General features: G+C 42.3%; 1 long non-coding RNA gene across 1 annotated transcript in view; it reads right to left on the bottom strand.

Annotated features, from left to right (window-relative positions):
- The window catches only part of LOC124782245, a 117,577-nt gene that overhangs the window by 57,175 nt on the left and 40,485 nt on the right, over positions 1-19,917 (bottom strand). The window contains exon 2 of the long non-coding RNA XR_007015958.1: positions 18,940-18,996. This is a non-coding gene — a long non-coding RNA (uncharacterized LOC124782245). The remainder of the gene's footprint in view (positions 1-18,939; positions 18,997-19,917) is intronic.

Raw genomic sequence — 19,917 nt, 5'->3', positions numbered from 1 at the left:
TTTGCCTACTATATCTTAGGATCTTGTCAACTAACTGTACATTGTTTGTAAGGTAACGAGCAAGGTGACCCCGATTTTCTTAAATCGGCTTAAGAGATTTATATACGAGGGAAAGTCAATTATCAGCCGCAAAGTAGTTATAAAATTTTATTGTAATTAAATAGGAAACTTACAAGAACTTCATTTTTCGCCCTAGTCTCCTTGCATTTCAACGCACTTGCTCCATTGTTATACAAGCTTCCTGACGCCCTCATAAAAGAAGGTTCTCGGTTGAGCTGCGAGCAGGAATGCACCGCTTCTTTCACTGCTTCGTCCGAGGCAAACCGACGGCCTCTTAATGCCTGTCTCAGTCGACCAAGCAAGTGATAGAAGTGGCAAGATCGGGACTAGTTGTTGATAATTCTTCCGGGTTATATGGCCGTGGTCCATGGAATACTTCTATTCCTCCCTATACAGTCGTGGATAATAGTTCGTGGTAGCACTGTAGTTTCAGAAAACTTAACTACATGGCCACCGGACTGAAGTGCATGTTCCGCAACGGCCGATTTATCTATTTTACCCAGTCGGCAAAGACTTTTATGCTCCTTTACCCTCGTATTCACACTTCTTTTCGTAGTACCAATATAGACCTTGCCACAGGTACACGGAATTTTATACACACCGCTAGATGATAATGGTGACATTCTATCTTCAACAGAACGAAATACATGTCCTATTTTTCTGGTAGGTTTGAATACCGGTTATGTTTCAGCAAAATTTTGCCTATTCGATCTGTAACCTTACTAATGAAAGGTAAAGACACCGTGTTCTTCCATTGTTGTGTACCATCCTTGTCCTTTGGCCTGCTGTAATTAGGTTTTAAAACTCTATTAATTTCTTTGCTTGAGTACCCATTCTTTTCGAAGGCCTGTTTCAGGTGGTTCAGTTCCGTATCCAGATGTTCCGGCGTACAAATCCGGTTTGCCCCGTCCACTAAACTTTTGATTACACCTCTTTTTTGTTGTGGATGATGACTAGATTTCTTATGTAAGTATCTATCAGTATGTGAGCTCTTCCGAAACACTTTATGTTTTAGACTGCCACCGGCCTGTCTCATGACTAACACATCGAGAAACGAAATAGCCTGGTCTTTTTCCACTTCAATGGTAAACTGAATTTTAGGGTTTATGCTATTAAGATAATCAAAAAATTCGTCTAAGGCTCTTTTACCGTGTGTCCAAACCACGAATGTGTCGTCCACATAACGATACCAACAACATGGTTTCTTATTTGCTTTATTCAACGCTAATTGTTCAGATTTCTCCATGTAAAAATAGAGATGATCCAGTACTCAAAATTTGAGTTTCTGGAGCGCTTCAGAAGTGTGGGCAGCACTATGCGGACGGCCATTGTCGCACAACACAACGCCTTTTGACAGCAAGCCTCGGCGTTTGCTTCGAATCGCAGGCTTTAAGCCTGGTAGTAAGAATCTCACTGTAACGTACACTGTTTATTGTTGTGCCCCTTTCCCCATAATGTTACTGTACTGGACCTTGGGCGTCCGAAAAAACCGTAAGCATCAGTTTTCCTGCGGACGGTTGGGTCTTGAACTTTTTGTTGCACGACGAATTTGAATGTTTCCATTCCATACTCTGCCGTTTACTCTCCGGCTCGTAATGATGGCTCCGTGTTTCGTCATCAGTAATCATCCAGTCAAGAAGTTGTACCCTTCGTTACCGTAGCGATTCAAATGTTTTTTGCACATGTCCAAGCGCGTTTGTTTATGCAACTGTGTGAGTTGTTTTGGGACCCATCTTGCACAAACTTTATGAAACACAAGTCTGCTGTGGATGATTTCGTAGGCAGAACCGTGACTAATTTGCAGACGATGTGCCACTTCGTCAATAGTTAATCGTCTGACTAAGAGAATCATTTCACGTGAACGCTCAATGGTTTCTTCATTTGTGGCGGTAAATGGTCGTCCGGCTCCTTCATCGTGCGTAACACTTGTGCGTCCATTTCGGAATTTTCCAATTCATTCGTAGACACTGTGTTGTGGCAAAACACTGTTCCCGTACTGTGCCGAAAGTCTTCGCTGAATTTCCGCCCCTGATACGCCTTCCGGCCACAAAAAAAGATCACTGAACGTTGCTCTTCTTTGGTGCAAATAGACAGCGGAGCAGCCATGATTAACAGCACGGCAGCTGAAAATTGCAAAGATATAACAACAAATAAACAAACTATGCGTCAACAACGTAAAACGACAGTACTATCTAAATAAACAAAAATATAACTAAATTGCAGATAATAAATGACTTATCCTCCTATGTACGGAGAAATTATTTTCTTTCCCTTCTACTAGGATATGCAGGCGTGAATTCCCAAGAGAGGTATTGTGACTATTGAGAGTTCAACAGCGCATCTTGATGGGGAAAGACTTCCCAGTGAGGTAACTGATAGTTTCAACGGGAAAATCCAACATATTGCCCGGAATCCCATTAGAAGACAAATACACAAAGGTTTCCAGTATCCTAGTTGAGAGCATTGCTGTAAATTTGAGGACACAGTTCCTCCACAAAGAGATGAAATCACTGATATTGAGAAAGAAACAATGGTCGATGAACAGATGTACACAACTTGCTGTGCCTTTATTTGCCGGTCATTCACTGTCGCGAGTTGGAGCGAAGGGATCTACGAATGTGTGGTCATTTTGTCGCAGCGTATCTCCCCACGCTGTTGACCTTAACGGGGAAAGACCTAATGTGCTACTTGGAAAGGTCCTTAGCGGTGACACAGTACTTGCGTCAGCTGCACAGCTAAAAACAATGTCTCGAAGCGAGGGCTCGGACAAAACAAGCGCCGAACATTTACATTTCTAAAGGTCATGTTCGTTTCGTCTGTTGTCTGAGGGAGTAAGTAATACGTTGCCCGTCTCTTCGTGTAATGAACGGTCCCGAAATTTTTGCACCAAATCCCTGCATGTTGCACAACGCCTCTCTTGCAGCGTATACCGAGCAGTGGTCAGACAGCACACTCGAATTCAGTATGCCTAGTCATCCTCATGCTGCTTGCCCATGATTTCACTAAATCTCTGGAGGCATATGCTGTGATGATTCCTTTGAACAACAGTCAAGATTCCTTTGAGCGGCCCATTTTCCTCCCTAACTTTCTCCGAGCCGAGCAAATGCTCAGTCTCTAATGACCAAGTCGTCGATGGTACATTAAACGGTAATCTCCATTCCGTCTTGAAGCGTCTGTTCCTGTAGTTGACGACCAATTCCAGCACACTCCCAAAATTACTAAACAAACTCGCCACGATTGGGGTAGGTTGTCTTTGAATTTTCTATATCCGTTCTGTCAACCCCACCTTGTAACGAATTCAGACCGATGGCAAATAACTAATAAACTGTCGAACGAGGATTTTAATAACCTCTTTCGCGTATGAATTACATTACCATACCATTCTGAGTTATGAGACAGGCGAAATATTCTCAGACTTCAAGAATAATGAAGAATACGAGCATAATATTCCAATACCAAGTCCAATACCAAAGAAAGCTGATAAGTGTGGGTGCTACTAAACAGCCATTTCAACAAATCATGGCTGCAAAATATTGACACGAATTATTTACAGAAATGAGAAGATGACAGTGTATATATAGTTGAAGATAACCGATCTCTAACTCTCACTTGGCGACACCATAAGTTACTTGAAATCTGACAGATGTTTTCCGTTAAAACGACATGTTGCACGAAAATCTTGCTGACGACCAAAAAACTGTCTTCGTAGTCGGTAACCTCGTATGTAGTTTTCTAGGCGTCCTGGCGGAATTGCACTGAACATCTTTCCAAAGAAAACCAGTACGGCATCAACCTGTGCGCCGTTTCTTACAACTCCTTGGATCTCGTGGATGAACAGAGCGAGCTGAGGTTTGCAGTACTGCTATTTGCGGAATCCATGTCATTTTCCCGTCTCCAAAAATACCGTAACACCTATTTATAATCGTGTTCCAGAAGACAGCGACAGACTGACGCCGGCATCGTAGGCCAAATCTGGACAAATTCCAGGTGTGAAACGTTTGACATACACTTCTAAATGTGTACGAATATGCCCAGAACTCTCTTGGCAAACAAATACAGCCACATAGAGGCCTGTTTGAAAGTGGTATATTTCGGTATCACTTGCACTGTTAAACTTTAATTCATAAATTTTTAACATTTGCGTAAGAATTTTACGCTCCCTGTGTATCTTGCCACTCCATTTAACACTTAAAAATGCTGTACTGATACAAAATCTGACTCTCATCGAGAAATTAAAGTAGTTTCAGAAGCTATGTGTCTTTCAATTCCTGAGAGTCTTTGTTGTTGAGTGGCAGACTATCTAGAAAGAAAAATCGCAGCAGATATCACTTATTGTGCGTAGCAACTGTGAAAAAAGGGAAAAATGTGGGTGTGTAATCACTTACGTGGTGTGATACCAAAGGACCCGATACTTAACTCTTAAGATTAGATCAGATCAGATGTACATTTCGTTACCAGAGATCTATGGTGAAGAAATCCTCCACCATGCAGAAAATGTCACAAAAACAAGAACGCACAATAAATATTTACAAACAAAAACGAATATGCTACTGCACCTTCCACATGTATCAAGTAAAATGGTCCTTATGGATGTGGAATAAGTAAAAAAAAAAACATATTTTCATTTAAATGATAATAGCAAACTTTTCACAAAACATGTAAAAGCTCCAGAAACTGTGGTGTATATGGTAATCCTTAAGGATACTGTAGCCATGCATCATCAAATAGAAAAATTATTTCATAACATTTATTTACAATGGTCGCATTACTGCTCCAAATTTGTACAGAAGTCACAGTGTACTAGTAGTCGCCATAGATCGTAAGTAGTTACACTTTTTACGGGTGCTGGAAGGTTAGTGGGAATAGTTTTTCCTTAATAGTGGGTACCTCTCTTCGCCAACATAAGTGACTTTCTATCTTTCTGAATATTATTCTGATTTATAACATTGATTCCATGATATGAGGTATCTGTTTCTGAAAGAAATGTATTTTTAATGACAGCTTTCATCAAGGTTTAAATAACTGACAAGCCGTAATCAGTATCCCGAGTTCCCTAACAGATAATAATTCTTTAAAAAATGGTTCAAATGGCGCTAAGCACTATGGGACAGTCTTCTACACTTAGAACTACTTAAACCTAACTAACCTAAGGACATCACACACATCCATGCCTGAGACAGAATTCGAACCTGCAATCGTAGCAGCAGCGCGAGTCCGGACTGAAGCGCCTAGAACCGCTCGGTCACAGCGGCCGGCGCAAATAATTCTTATTACATATTTTTGAACAGGACAACTTTATCTTGGCTTGATGAGTTACACCAATAAAATAATCCCGTATGACATTATGGAATGAAAGTAAGCATATTATGCTACCTTCACTTTTATTTCACCTACGTCTGGCAACATTCGCATTGCAAATAGAGATTTGTTTAGGCGATTGAGTAGTTTTGTGGTAGGCTCTTCCCAGTTGGATTTATTATCAGGCGGTAACCAGAAGAATTTAACACTGTAAACGTCTTCTATCTCTTTGACGTCATATTTTAGGCATATACAGCCGGGAAACCTCTTACAAATCTTAAACTGGATGCAGTGCTGTTTTTCCAAATTTACTGACAAAAACTTGGCTAAGAACCATTTATTAATGTCCACAAAAATTTCATTAGCGGATCTTTCTAAGTTTATAATTGATTTGTTATTTATTGCAAATTTTTTCTATCATCTGCAAAGAAATCAAAGCATCTGGTAATGCTACAGTGGAAAGGTCACTGATATACACTAGGAAAAGCTAGGCTCCATCCTGGTAATCTTTCAGATGAAAGGTCATTGAAATACACAAGAAAGAGCAAGGGCCCTATGGTGGAGCCTTGTGGGAAAGCGCATGTAATTTGTTCACAGTTAGATGATGTCTGATAGCTTAATTCATGTATCCTTTTAAACCTACATTTACATGCAAGCTCAGCAGGCCATCGTACGGTGCGTGGCGGAGGGTACCTTGTACCCACCTTTCTTGTTCACTTGCAAATAGTGAGGGAAATGCAACTGTCCATATACCTCCGTATGAGCCCTAATTTTTCTTATCCTACCTTCGTGGTCCTTATGCAAAATGTACGTTGCGGGCAGTATAGTAATTCTACACTCAGCTTCAAATGCCTGTTCTCTATATATTCTCAATAGAGCTCCATGAAAACAAAGTTATCTTCCCTCCAGGGATTCCCAACTGAGCTACCGATAACAGATCTAGCAACCTCTGAATTGCTTCCATGTCTTCCTTCAATCCGACTCGTTGTGGAGGCCAAACACCCCAGCAGTCCTCAAGAAAGGTCTCACTATTATTCTATATGCGGTACCCTTTACACTGAAGTATATTCAACTTTTTAAACCGATACGGCCAAAATGAAATGATGTTTTATACTACACTGTTGTAACTGCAGATTTTTTTGTAGGTAAAGAGGTGACTTAAAAGTTAACGCTGATTTAAACAGGCGACGTTATAGATTCTATTATGTTTCTCGAGATCCATTAAAATCAACAGCACGAAGTAAATCTATGCAATTTTTTTTACCAGTTTGCGGAGCGACAGAATTAGCTCAACGTATGCAACTATGATGTAGCTGCACATGGTGGAAAACAATTTGATAATTAGCGTCGTTACAGAGTGCGTAAAAGGCAAGGAACATTCGAGATGCAGTTTAGCAATATTTAACAATATAGTCCTTAGTACTACCATTATTGCTGTAATCTCGGTGTTCACTTGTCGTGTCCTTTGCGCATAACCCTTATGCGTAGGCGCAATTTGTTTTTTCTATTTTCTCTATGTACATTGTTCATTTTTTATATGCTTAAATTTTGAAATACTCCGCCATTATCTGTCACCTTGTCTTTTACAAGTAATGTCTGCAGTTATCTGTAAAATAGTTACTATGGCTTCTGAGTATTTCGGTATCAGAGCGCTCGAACAATTATTTTGTCGTCTGTTTCCAGGGACTGACATTTCGGTTAGTTGTTATGTGGCCAGGGAGTCTCTCGGGAGAGGGAAGAAAATTAAATACATTCATTTTAAATGCGCGGTTCCCTGAGGAGAGAAACTTGTAGAACCCTTTTTTCCTGGCATATATTATTATTTTTATTTGTTTCTGTCGCTCTCCGTGTCCTCCACCCCTCTATCCCCTCTCTCTTTTATATATAATGAGATTTTCAAGGACTGCCTTCACGAAATGTAACAATAAAAACATCATTTTCCAGCAATAGCTGTGATGTACGAAAGATGTACACACACACACACACACACACACACACACACACACACATACACACATTGTCTGCAAATATTGTTTCATATATATATATATATATATATATATATATATATATTCATTTTCTTTTACAGATTTTGACACTGCATTACCACGGAGCGCAACAGCAAGCATCGCTAGCCTTTATAAGTCCATCTTTCACGTGTTTTTGTTGTTGTTGTGGTCTTCAGTTCGAAAACTCGTTTGATGCAACTCCTCAGGCTAGTCTATCTACTTCGTGCAAATCCATTCCAGCGTGACTGCTGCAACCTACATCCTGCTGAATGTGGCTATCATAGTAGATCCTCTGTCTCCCTGTGTAATTTTTACCCTACCACACTTATCAAATTACATATGTAGTGTGTATACAACTTGTCATTTCTTTAGAATGTAATATTTCACTTATAGAAATCAGTTGCTTCCGTGCGCATGAGGTTGTTTCCAATATTTGATGTCTGCTCACCTGCACTCGAGAGGAAACAGGTGTGTGTGTGTGTGTGTGTGTTTCCACGCACAGTTCTAAATATGTGTGTTTAAGTATTAATTATTTCATTTCATTAAGGTAGTCTAATATTAGACATATAGCTTCATTGCAGTGACCAATAGGATGGCAGATACATTTTACAAAACGGAAAAATTCTTAATAAAAAAGAGGCCATTACATCTGTTAAAGAGGAATTATTTCGAGAAAAAAGTCTCGGTTACAGATTGGGTTCCTCATAATTATGATCTGAATATTTATCAATACCTATTGAATGTTACGAAATTCCAACTTCGCACCAAATTACAGAGAGTTACATAGATACAAGTCTGCGTGCAACATAGACATAAGACACATGGGATACTTTTTAAAGAGTGCTCCTGTAAGAACGGAGAATCTAATGAAGACGAACGACAGGTCGAAATTTTATAATCGCCACTGTGTAAGACGGATCCATAAACAAATGTATGTCACATTTTCGGAAAGGCTCTGATGTCCATTTTTCTACAGACGGTTGTGGGACCTCGGCTGTTCAGTACAGGATGTCAAATCCAACACCTTTCAGCCGTCTAAATTGTTATTTCATTGAGCTACCAGTTTCGGCGATATACAGGGTGATTACAATTGAAGTTAAACTTTCAAGTTGCTGTGGAAATAACACCACTGCTCAGAATGACGTCAAATTGCAACGGAATATTATCGGAGAAGGGGGAAAAAGTGTGGCACAAGAAAAATAAATAGTTACAAAATGTAGCAATAGATGGCGCTGTAAGCATCATAAGTTAATAGTGGTCGACTACAAATGACAAATGAATCGTACAACAATGCTTAAGGTGCACGTTTGACCTTAAACAAACTGTACTGCTCAGTGCGCATGGGTGTACAGGTGTGTACTGTTAATTACCTAAGCTCATCAACTACGGCAAGGTCATATCACATCGGATGGGAAAAATCGTTTTTTAATTGTCCTGAGGCCAAAAATCGCTTAAAAATCATCATTCAAAATCAGATCGGATTATTAATTTCCGTGTGACTGACGCAAAACATGTTCAGTATGCTGTCCACCGTTTTCTGCTACAATTTGAAATCGAGAAACAGCTTGTTCCACAACTGATAGAAGTGTTTCGGGGGTCACTTTCAGAATGTGTTGCGGAAATGCGTGCCTTCAGTGCAGCTAAATTTGCAACATTTCAGATAGCCCCACAGCCAGAAGTCACACGGATTAAGATCTGATGATCGGGACGGCCAGGCTGTAGGGTAATGGCGGCTGATAATTCTAGAATTTCCGAAACGGCGCTTCAGCAGCTGCTTAACTGGATTTGCAATGTGTGGAGGTGCGCCCCTTTGCATAAAAATAATCCCATCCACACATCCACGCTGTTGGGGGGCTGGAATGACGTGGTTACGCAAAAGACACTCATAGCGCTTACCAGTGACGGTACAGTTAGCAGGACCGGAAACAACTGTCTGTTCGAAAAAATATGGCCCTATGGTAAATGATGCCGTAAACCCGCACCACACAGTGATCTTTTCAGGATGAAGTGGTATTGGTTGATTTGCTTATGGATTTTCCGTTGCCTATATTAGACAATTCTGTGGATTGCCCATCCTGTCAGATGGAGGTGGGCCTCGTCTGTCCACAAAATCTTCCACGGCCAATTATTGTCCACTTCCACGGGAGCACGAAATTCTAAGGTAAAGGTTTCTCTTGCTGGCAGGTCAACAGGAAGGTAATCGTGCACACGGATAATTTTGAATCGATAGCAAAGAAGGATGGTTCAAATGGCTCTGAGCACTATGCGACTTAACTTCTGAGGTCATCAGTCGCCTAGAACTTAGAACTAATTAAACCTAACTAACCTAAGGACATCCCACACATCCATGCCCGAGGCAGGATTCGAACCTGCGACCGTGGCGGTCACGCGGTTCCAGACTGAAGCGCCTTTAACCGCACGGTCACACCGGCCGGCTAAAGAAGGATGTTTCGTAGGATTTTACGCACCGTGCTCACGGGTATGTCCAATGTTCGGGCAATTCTCCGTGCACTACACGTTTGCACACCACCTCTCGTCTCCTCCTACATTTCTGTGGTCACTGCTTCCACTGACGTCGAATCAATTCGTTTCCTCCCTCTACCAGGTTGCACACCAAAAGAACCCGTCTTTTCGAATTTCGGAATCATTTTCTCCAGACCCACGGCCGTCACCGAACCAACGCCTTTTTCTTTCAAACCCTTCAATGTCCGGAACTTCTGCAGAGCGACGTGTGCACAGTCATTATTCTTGTAATACAGCATTACAAGCAGAGAGCGATCCTGCATTGAGACGGTCATGGGGAACGTCGTAGACGCGAAAGGAGGAAAAGCCGTGTACCCGGCGTGTTCATACCAACTTCATTGGGTCGTGCGCATGACACATGTTTTTATTTACGTATCCTGACACACACAGCGCCATCTATTTGTCAATTTCCACATTATTTTTTTCTTCTGCCATACGTTTTCCCCCTTCTCTGATAATATACCGTTGCGTCATTCTGACCGGTGGTGTTATTTCTACAGCGATTCAACAGTTTAATAATAATCACCCTGTATTACACCATCTATAGGCCCCTTGACCGATGTTTGCCGGCCGCGGTGGTCTAGCGGTTCTAGGCGCTCAGTCCGGAGCCGCGCGACTGCTGCGGTCGCAGGTTCGAATCCTGCCTCGGGCATGGATGTGTGTGATGTCCTTAGGTTAGCTAGGTTTAAGTAGTTCTAAGTTCTAGGGGACTGATGACCAGAGATGTTAAGTCCCATAGTGCTCAGAGCCATTTTGACCGATGTTTAGGAGGATTCACACCTTTGGTCTAGTCAAAACAGGAGCCGATGCTAGAAGTGATGGCTGTCTCATAAACCTACGGACACCAGGCATTGAATGCTGGTTCCTATTTTGAATGGAACAAAGATGAGAGTCCTCCTAAACACCGGTGGGGGGCCTGAAGATGGGGTGGTATATCGCCGACGCTGTTAGCCCAATAAAACAACAATTTAGACGGCTGAAAGGGGTTTGATTTGACGTTCTGTTTTCATCCATACTCCGCAAGCAACCCTAGGGTGGGTGGAGGAGGGTACTTTGTGGATCATTTCAATTCCCCCTTTTCCTGTTCGACCAGCTTATGATTCACTGCTGGCAACCCTTTCTTAGTTTTTACCTTCACGATCTTTTGGCGAGATATTCGTTGGAGGAATGTTGGTTGAGTCATCTGCGAACGTGCGCTCTCGCAACTTTAACAGTGGACAACGACGTGTTGCAGAATGCCTCTCTTGCAGTGTCTGCCAAGGGAGGTGACTGAGCATCTCCGTGGTGCTTTCGAGCTTTCTGAATGAACCTGTATCGAAACTTGCTGCTCTTCTTTGGATCTTATTTGTCTCCTCTATCAGTCCTGTCTGTTACCGATCTCATACGAGTACTGACGAGCAATATTGAAGTGTTGGCCGAACGGCTCGAGTTCGAAGCTACTTACTTTGTTGTTCGACTGCTTTCCTCATAATTCGCCCACTCAGTCTCAGTCTGGCATCCGCCTTGCTGGTGATTAATTTTATGTGGTCGTTCCACTTCAAATCGCTCCGAACGCATACTCCGTTGAGAAAGTAATTGCTTCCAAAGATCGTTCTGCAATCGTGGAATCATACAGTAAATGGTCTTTCTATGATGTATTCGCAATACGTCCGTTTTGCCACATACGTACGGTAGTTTTTCCACTTACTCTTTAGAATAATAAATTGCGTCAAGAAGTAATTATTAGAAATCCTCCCTCATCCACTTTCTGTAATACATTATTGAGAAATGTATTTTATAAAGTAACCTCCCTCCTGTCTCGATTGTTATCGAGCCCCGATGTATGAAACGGCTTCACACGTCTGATCACTTTAAGAAAGAGTTAATGTGTTAAATATCTGACGTAAATCGTGAAAAGACCTTATGATTGAAGACGCGAAACCTAACGAAATTAACTTTACTATCTTCGCGTTATTCATCTAATGAAAAAGCTTAGAAATGTTTGAAATAATGTTTAAAGTTTTTTGCAAAGCCGCTGACTGCTGTCACAATTAAATACCTAATGAGTATAGTCTGGATAGTTTGCTCTCCGTTAAAAAAAAAAAAAAAAAAAAAGCTAGTTTTTTTCTGACATCGCATTGTTTATCACGTAATCTGAATCATGAGTAGTTCGACGAAACAATTTTCCAACTATTTTTAGTGGTTTATTTGAATAAAACCTGCAAAATGTGATCTGTGTAGAGTAAGTACTAACCAATAAATTAAAATCGTGCGTAGGCTAATGCTGTAGTTTTATTGCATGAACAGTAAAAATATGGTAAGCGATAAACTTCTTTCTTTCATGATGTTGTGAGGGGTGCCAATGAAAGGAAGTTTCCTAAGGGTTTCAAATTATGTGTAAGGTTTGTTGGAATCCGCCTAGTGCTGTCATTCTCAAATACTGGATGAATAAAGTCACGGTATTTGCCTACTGTCAGTTAGGCTGCCTGAAGGCAAGCATACAGTTTCTGCCTGCAATACTTGTCTTCTTGTGTTAAATTTTAACATAGGATTATACCTCTTGATAAGCACATTATGAAAGCATTTTAAATTTTTAAATTCCATCAATAATTGTATGAAAAAAATGCGTGGTGCGCAGTTCAGTTCTATATTACGAACTTTTCGTGAAAACGTCGAGATAGAATCATTGGAAGCGTTTCCTGTTAATATGTAATTTAATTATCAACCTATTCCGTTCAATGGTTACATAGAGTAGAACAGTGCATACACAACAGATAAGTCACAAGTTTGGACTGTCGTTGGTGCAGATACGTAATCGGTTTGCCCCGTTTTACCTTTTGACGCTGCCATAGCTCTCGCATTCGTTCGGCACTGGACTTTTTAGGCTTTCTGGATTACTTTTGACGTGACGTTTCCTCTGACTTGCGTTTTCTAAAATTCGAAGCATATTTACGAGCCATATGAGACGACACTTTTCATTGTTTTGTAATTTTCAATGTAACAGCGATAGTCATTTACATTGCGGCGAATATTTTTATGGTCTCACTTGGAGTGCTAACAGATTTCCGGAAGCTCCTCACAATGACACAGAATCAGGGTCCTAGCAAAACGCATTTCCACGCTGCACCAATTTATAACGTTAGGAAAAGCTAATTCGTAACAGTCACGGGCCATGGTTCTATACTGCTACAATGACGTCAGAGGAAAAACAGTTACTACTGAGCGACAAATACGCACAGACATGATCTATCGGGTTGTGGGATCAAAAACTGTTTACGCATTACTAGTAATTAAGAAGGATTCACATTTGACAGTACCTTGTCACACAAGAAAGTTCAACCATCGAGCGAATTGGCAGTTGCACCCCAGTACCGAATTTGTTGCCTTGGAAGCCTCTAGTTAAGCAACCCGCACTGCTGTATCCGTTTAGTAACGCAGAAAAAAGGTAAAACAACTAGAAGCCGACCTCGGGAAAGTCCGGAGAAATGAAGGAACATGCGAGGCAATACTGATCCGCCGGCCGGGGTGGCCGAGCGGTTCTAGTCGCTACAGTCTGGAACCGTGCGACCGCTACGGTCGCAGGTTCGAATCCTACCTCGGGCATGAATGTGTGTGATGTCCTTAGGTTAGTTAGGTTTAAGTAGTTCTAAGTTCTAGGGGACTGATGACCTCAGAAGTTAAGTCCCATAGTGCTCAGAGCCGTTTGAACCAATACTGATCCCATGGCTTATAAGATAGGTTTAAGAAAGGCAAACCTACGTTTATAGCATTTGTAGACTTAGAGAAAGCTTTCGACAATAATGCTGAATCTCGCAGGGATAAAATACAGGGAAAGAAAAGTTATACTCGTATACAACTTGTTCAAAAGCCAGTTCTTAGTTTAGGATTTGAAGGGTATGAAAGGCAAACAAAGGCTGAGAAAGCTGTGAGATATGGTTTTAATCTATCCTTGATGTTATTCAATCTGTACAGCGAACAAGTCGTGAAGGAATCAAACAAAAATTTAGGAAAGGAATTAAAGTTCACGGAGAAGAAACAAGAACTTTGAGGTGGTTTGGCGATGACGTGATTCTGTCAGAGACAGTGAAGGACTTGGAAGAACAGTTGAAAGGAGTAGACAGCGTTTTGAACAGAGGATATAAGATGAACAAAAGCCAAAAAAGGATAATGGAATGTAGTCGAAGTAAATCAGGTGATGCTCAGGAAATAGATTAAGAAATGAGACACTGAAAGTAGCGGATGATGGCTGAAGTAGGGAGGACATAAAATATAGACTTGCAATGGCAATTCAAGCATTTGTTGACATGAAACACAAATGTAAGGGTTAGGAAGTCTTTCCGAAGGTATTTGGAGTGAAGCGTTGTACAATATTGAAGAATAAGAAGGTTTGAAATGTGCTATTACAGAAGATTGCTGAAGATTAGGTGCGTAGATCACGTAACTGATGAGGAAGTACTGCACAGATTTGGGGAGAAAATAAATTTGTGGCACAACTTGACTAAAAGAAGGCATCGATTGATATGTCACGGTCTGAGAAATGAAGGAATCGTCAGTTTAGCATAGGAGGGAAGTGTGGGGGATGAGAATCCTAGAGGAAGACGAAGAAGTAAATATAGCAAGCAGGTCAAAATGTTTATTCGGAGATAAAGCGGCTAGCACAGGTCAAAGAGACGCGGAGAGCTGCATCTGAAGACAAGAACAATAGCAGAGATAAGTTCTTTCGGGATTGCTCTGTCTCAGAGCCTTTAACTAAATGCCGGCACCGGTCCAAACAAAGACGAGTGGAATGTCTCATGCCGTTCTGCTGCAATGTATTTCACGAGTGAGGCGGTAAATACTTGGAAGAAGTTACACGAGATCGCGAGAAGTCGCTGGGCCGGTCTGGCAAAGTAGTGTCTGTTACGAGATTACCGCTGCCACTTCGTCGCAGACTTGGCCCAGCAGAGCACTTCCGTGGCCGGTTAAGCTGTCCTCGACGAACGACCGTGCGTGGTCGCCGAGGTTGGCGCTGCGGCGGCGGCTGCACGGTGTGGCAGGAAGTTGGGCAGGTCCCGCGGGGACGCGACGCGAGATAAGAACTCTGCCGGAGTGGCGAAGTGAGGCCGGCATATCTCGCCTCGCAGCGCAGCGCAGCGCGGAGCGCTCGTGGGACGCTGCAGAACTGGGTTACGCGCCGTGGCAGTGGCGCGATATAGCGGCAGAGTCCAGCACCGCACTGCCGGACGCGAGACAACTGGGTTAAGTTGGTGGTGGTGGTGGTGTGGCTGTGGCAGACAAGAAGGGAGGCAACAGGCGCGGTCTGGCTTCTGGGACAGGCGCAGGTGGCCTGGGGCCAGGCAGACACGCGAGCGGGCGAAGCGCTTCCGCTTCCGTGACGACTGCTAACGAGGCCGGCTCCGCACGAACGGCCCGCTGCTCAACAGATTAGGACGTCCGCCGTGCGCGGTCCTAACAAGTGTTCTCCAGCTCGGCCTCGTCCTCTGGTAGAGACCATCTCCCACACGGCTAATACAACACGCTTTTATTATTTCATTTTCTTGTCTGTCTCTCTGTTGAACACAACTGATGACCTAGAGTCTCGAAGTAGCTCAGGGATGATAATGTAATATTAACTCGCTTTCTTGTAGGTTTGTCCCGGTAGCGTGGGGGTGAAAAAGATTTCGTAGCACCTGACATCTAGGCTGCCCTGCACAAGTGGTGTGTTCTACTGGTAGTATAGGAAAGTGTCCCAGGCGGTATGGGAGTACAAGGGCACTGCTGATTAGAGCAAAGAGGTGGTTAGTGAGATGGGGCCTCATGAGATGGGCAGACAAAGGAAGGAGGAGAGGGACTGATAGAGGTGGTGGGATGCAGAGAGAGAAGGAGGACGAGATGGACAGAGAAGGGGAGGAGGAAATGGATAGAGAGAGAGGGAGGACGAAATAGACATTGAGTGTGTGCAGAAGGATATTGACAGAGAGTAGTGGCGGAGGATGTGGACAAAGACGGCAGGAAGCAGGATATGGACAGAAAGAGTAGAGGGTGTATGGACAGAGAGAGAGAGACACTGTGAAGGAAGATAGAGACAGAGGTTACAGGAGGACATGGGTGACAGAGAGCGTGGGAAGAGATAGGAAGAGACGAACAGAGAGAGGTGGGGAGGAGATATTCAGAAGGGCAAGGAGGAGAAGCAGAGAGGGAGGGAGGGAGGAGGAAATTCATAGTGTGTGAGAAGGTTCAAATGGGACTTAACATCTTAGGTCATCAGTCCCCTAGAACTTAGAACTACTTAAACCTAACTAACCTAAGTACATCACACACATCTATGCCCGAAGCAGGATTTGAACCTGCGACCGTAGCGGTCGCGCGGTTCCAGACTGAAGTGCCGAGAACCGCTCGGCATGTGACAAGGAAACAAACACACACACACACACACACAGAGAGAGAGAGAGAGAGAGAGAGAGAGAGAGAGAGAGAGAGAGAGAGAGGGAACGCGGAGAAGATGTTTGCAAAAGATAGGACATGTACATACATGAGCAAACCTATAGGTATGAAAGTATTGACGTAAAAACCATATTTTTTATTTTATTTTTTAGGAAAAAACAATGAAATAAATTGATATACTATTAGAAGGTAGATATACTACCATTGTAATTCAGATATTATCAGTTGAGAAAATACTGAAATAAACGTGAAAGTTAACACCTGTCTCTGATGTATCCTCATGAAAATGTTTGAAGTCAATTGAAAAATGTTATACAGACTCCAAAAAAGCTGAAAATATTTTTTTTAAATCAAAATAAATTTTTAATATGCCACTTTTCATATTGCAATAAAAAGTTATAGAATAATTTCTTCTAAACTCATATGGGATTCCTAAGCCCCATACAGAGAGTTCTGTAAATTTCTGACTGTAAATTTTTAATACCTATGAAAACACAAGATTTAAAAAGAGAATCGTGGGATGCATGCAGCACATGACTGATGCATGACTAGTTCACCTCCTTGCTATTACACTACACACTAACTGATACATGAATAGTTCATCTCCTTTCTGTTATCTGTGATATGTGCCCCTTGTTTTCCATTATAAACCTTACAAGTATTGTCACAGCTACTAAAAATTCATGAGTACTTATTTTCAAAACTATCTGCATGGAGTTAGGTATCTATATGGATCCAGGAGAAGTTATTTTGTACTTTTTAGTGTGATTTAAAAATGTATTTTATTTAAATAATTGTTCTTGTTGCAAGGTGAAATTACCACAATTTTTTCTTTCATTTCTTGTTGAACTCAACAACCATTTCTTTCAAGGGTAATGTTGAAAAAAATTAAAGGTTTTTATTTAACACCCTGACTGCCAATTGCCTCAACTGATGGTACATGATAATTTCTGTACACTGCTGATACTGTCATTTGAGGTTGTAAGATTTCTCTTACCTTTAACCCTTCAAGTGACACTGGTAATTTATATAACACTAGTCTAAAATGCCATTTTATTGGTACTAATATATTTGCAGTAGTTTCTCTGATGTGCATGAATACCGATTTAACGTGTTTCGGTCACTTCCTTGTCTGTCCGTCTAGCTGTCTAAAATCAATTATAAACTTCCCAGTTAACCAAATACTTTTAAGTTTAAACTTACCTCAGAACTGGATGATGATGCACTATTCAGTGGCTTTGTTGTCTGTCTGATCCACCTAGCTACCTAGCTACTATATGTTGGGTGAGGGTGAAAAGTGTTGGTAATGCCAGACACCTCGGCTGCCCTGCAGGAGTATGCTGTTGTGCAGGTAGTATCAGAACGCATTCCAGGCAGTACACATGGAAGTCGATGACGCCCACCAGACGACATAGCTACATCTGTGAGCGCTAGTAGCTCCTCTGCCGTGCCGGGCTCAGGAATACCACAGGGCCATGCCCACCTGGCTGGCTAATTAGTGCTCGCAGCATCACTATAATGCCAGCTGCGCCACAGCTCAGCCTCCGGCTCTGTCAAACATCCAAATGCGAAGAAGCAACCGACTCAAGTGATATCGATTGAGACAGTGGGCACACATACGTCTCAGCTTGCCGATAAACTGCAGTGACACACTCAAGCAAGACCAAATGAAGCAGCTGAAGACCACATATCTAGTGTTGCCAGTGATACACTTTACCACGCTAAAAGAAGAGTGACTGATACTACTGACGCGCGTATGTCTCATCTGTAATCAAATCCACTGAGACACTCTGAATTAGGAGCTAGAGAGACAAGTCAGGACATGAAGCCAGACGGCGATGTCAACACGAAATCTATGCCCAATGAGTAGCTGATGAGGCAGATTTTCAGTCAAACTTAAACTTTTTTTCATCTACATCTACATCAGTACTCCGCAAGGCATCTGACAGTGTGTGGCGAAGGGTTCTTCTCATAACATTAACTGACCCCCGTTCCCTATTCCTTTTGTGACAAGAGCTGCCATGTTACCAGTCTGAAGACTTGTCTGATACATCTGTGCACGCTACTCTGTCCTATGTAGGCCTCTTCATCTCTGAATAACTGCTGCAACTTAAATGCTTCTGAATCTGCTTACTGTATTCGTCTTATGGTCTCCCTCAATGATTTTTATCCCCCACGCTTGCCTCCAATACTAAACTGGTGATCCCTTGGTGTCTGAGAATGTGCCCTATCAGCCAATCCCTTCTTCGACTGAGGTTGTGCCACAAGTTTCTTTTCTCCCCCAATCTATTCAATACCTCCTCATTTGTTACATGATCTATCCATCTAATCTTTAGCATTCCTCTGTAGCACCATATTCAAAATCTAATCTCTTCTTGCCTAAACTGTTTACAGTTCATATTTCACTTCCCTAGAGGGCTACATTCCAGACAAACACCTTCAGAGTACACTTCCTACCAATTAAATCTTTATTCCAAGTTGACTAATTTCTCCTTCAGAAAAGCTTTCCTTACTACAACATTTTATATACTCTGTACCTTGGCCTTCCTGAATTATTTTCTGCCCAAATAACAAAACTTGTCTCATTTCCTAATCTTATTTCCTAAGGACCGCCTGGTTTAATTGGACTACATTCTACTATACTTACCGATTTTGTTGATGCTCATGAGGGGCAACAGGGCTGTGGTATCCGCCAGAAGCAAGACTAAAAGGAAAAAAAAGTACTTAAATAAAAACGATTTTTAATATCAAACGCTTTAAATGAGACTAAAAAGCATAAAGTAATTTCTCCTAGCCTCATACAGATTCCTAACCCTATGTAGGTTGTGCTGAAAATTTCTGATCGTGAATTTTTAATAGCTAAAAAAATCTTTTAAGATTTGTTATGACAAACTTGGAGCACATGCAGCAAATGCCGTAACTGATACGTGAGTAGTTCACCTCCTAACTATTATCCACTGCACGCCCCCAGAGGACGCATTTACGGCGGGCGCCGTCAACAAGTGTGGCGACGCCGCTATCGCCGCGACCCCTTTGATCCTGCCGCTCGGACGGCGATGCCGGTGATTATTTTTGCCTAATTAATAATTCAGCCGCACTCCGCGGCCGCAGCGAGCCGTCTTCATTAACAGGCGCTGCGGGGCTGGGGGAATCCCCTTCCCCTCGGGAGGAGTACTTAAGTCTGCACGCCACGCTCCAGGAAAGCGGCGGACTCGGTGGGCGCCGGGCTATTGAGGTCAAGGCGCAATATTACTGCTGCGACTTCGATCCCAACTCGTCCGGCTGCCGGCGCGTTCCGTGTAACAGGCTGCAGTACTTTTTATCCCTTTCTACGCATTACGTAGCACACTGAAAGCACTGACCACAGGTAGGAACTAACGTCCAGGTGGGACAAAAAAATGTATGTGCGGCAGTGTGGTTTATTTATTTCTCCTACAAAAAGCACTTCCACTCAACTGGCTGTTATATCTTCGTATTCTGCAGCTCGCTCACATGCGTTTCCTGCTAGAAAACAAATCAATGTTGCTCGACTGGACAAGTAGTAGAACCAGTTGCACTGGCTGTATATAAAGGGTCGCATTAAATTGTTCCACTTTCAGGGTTAATGGACTGTTAAAGTGTGATA

The sequence above is a fragment of the Schistocerca piceifrons genome, chromosome 1 (genome assembly GCF_021461385.2).
Source record: "Schistocerca piceifrons isolate TAMUIC-IGC-003096 chromosome 1, iqSchPice1.1, whole genome shotgun sequence".
Lineage (NCBI taxonomy): Eukaryota > Metazoa > Arthropoda > Insecta > Orthoptera > Acrididae > Schistocerca > Schistocerca piceifrons.
Note: the sequence above shows the minus strand (reverse complement) of the source record. Positions and strands in the feature narration are given on the sequence as shown.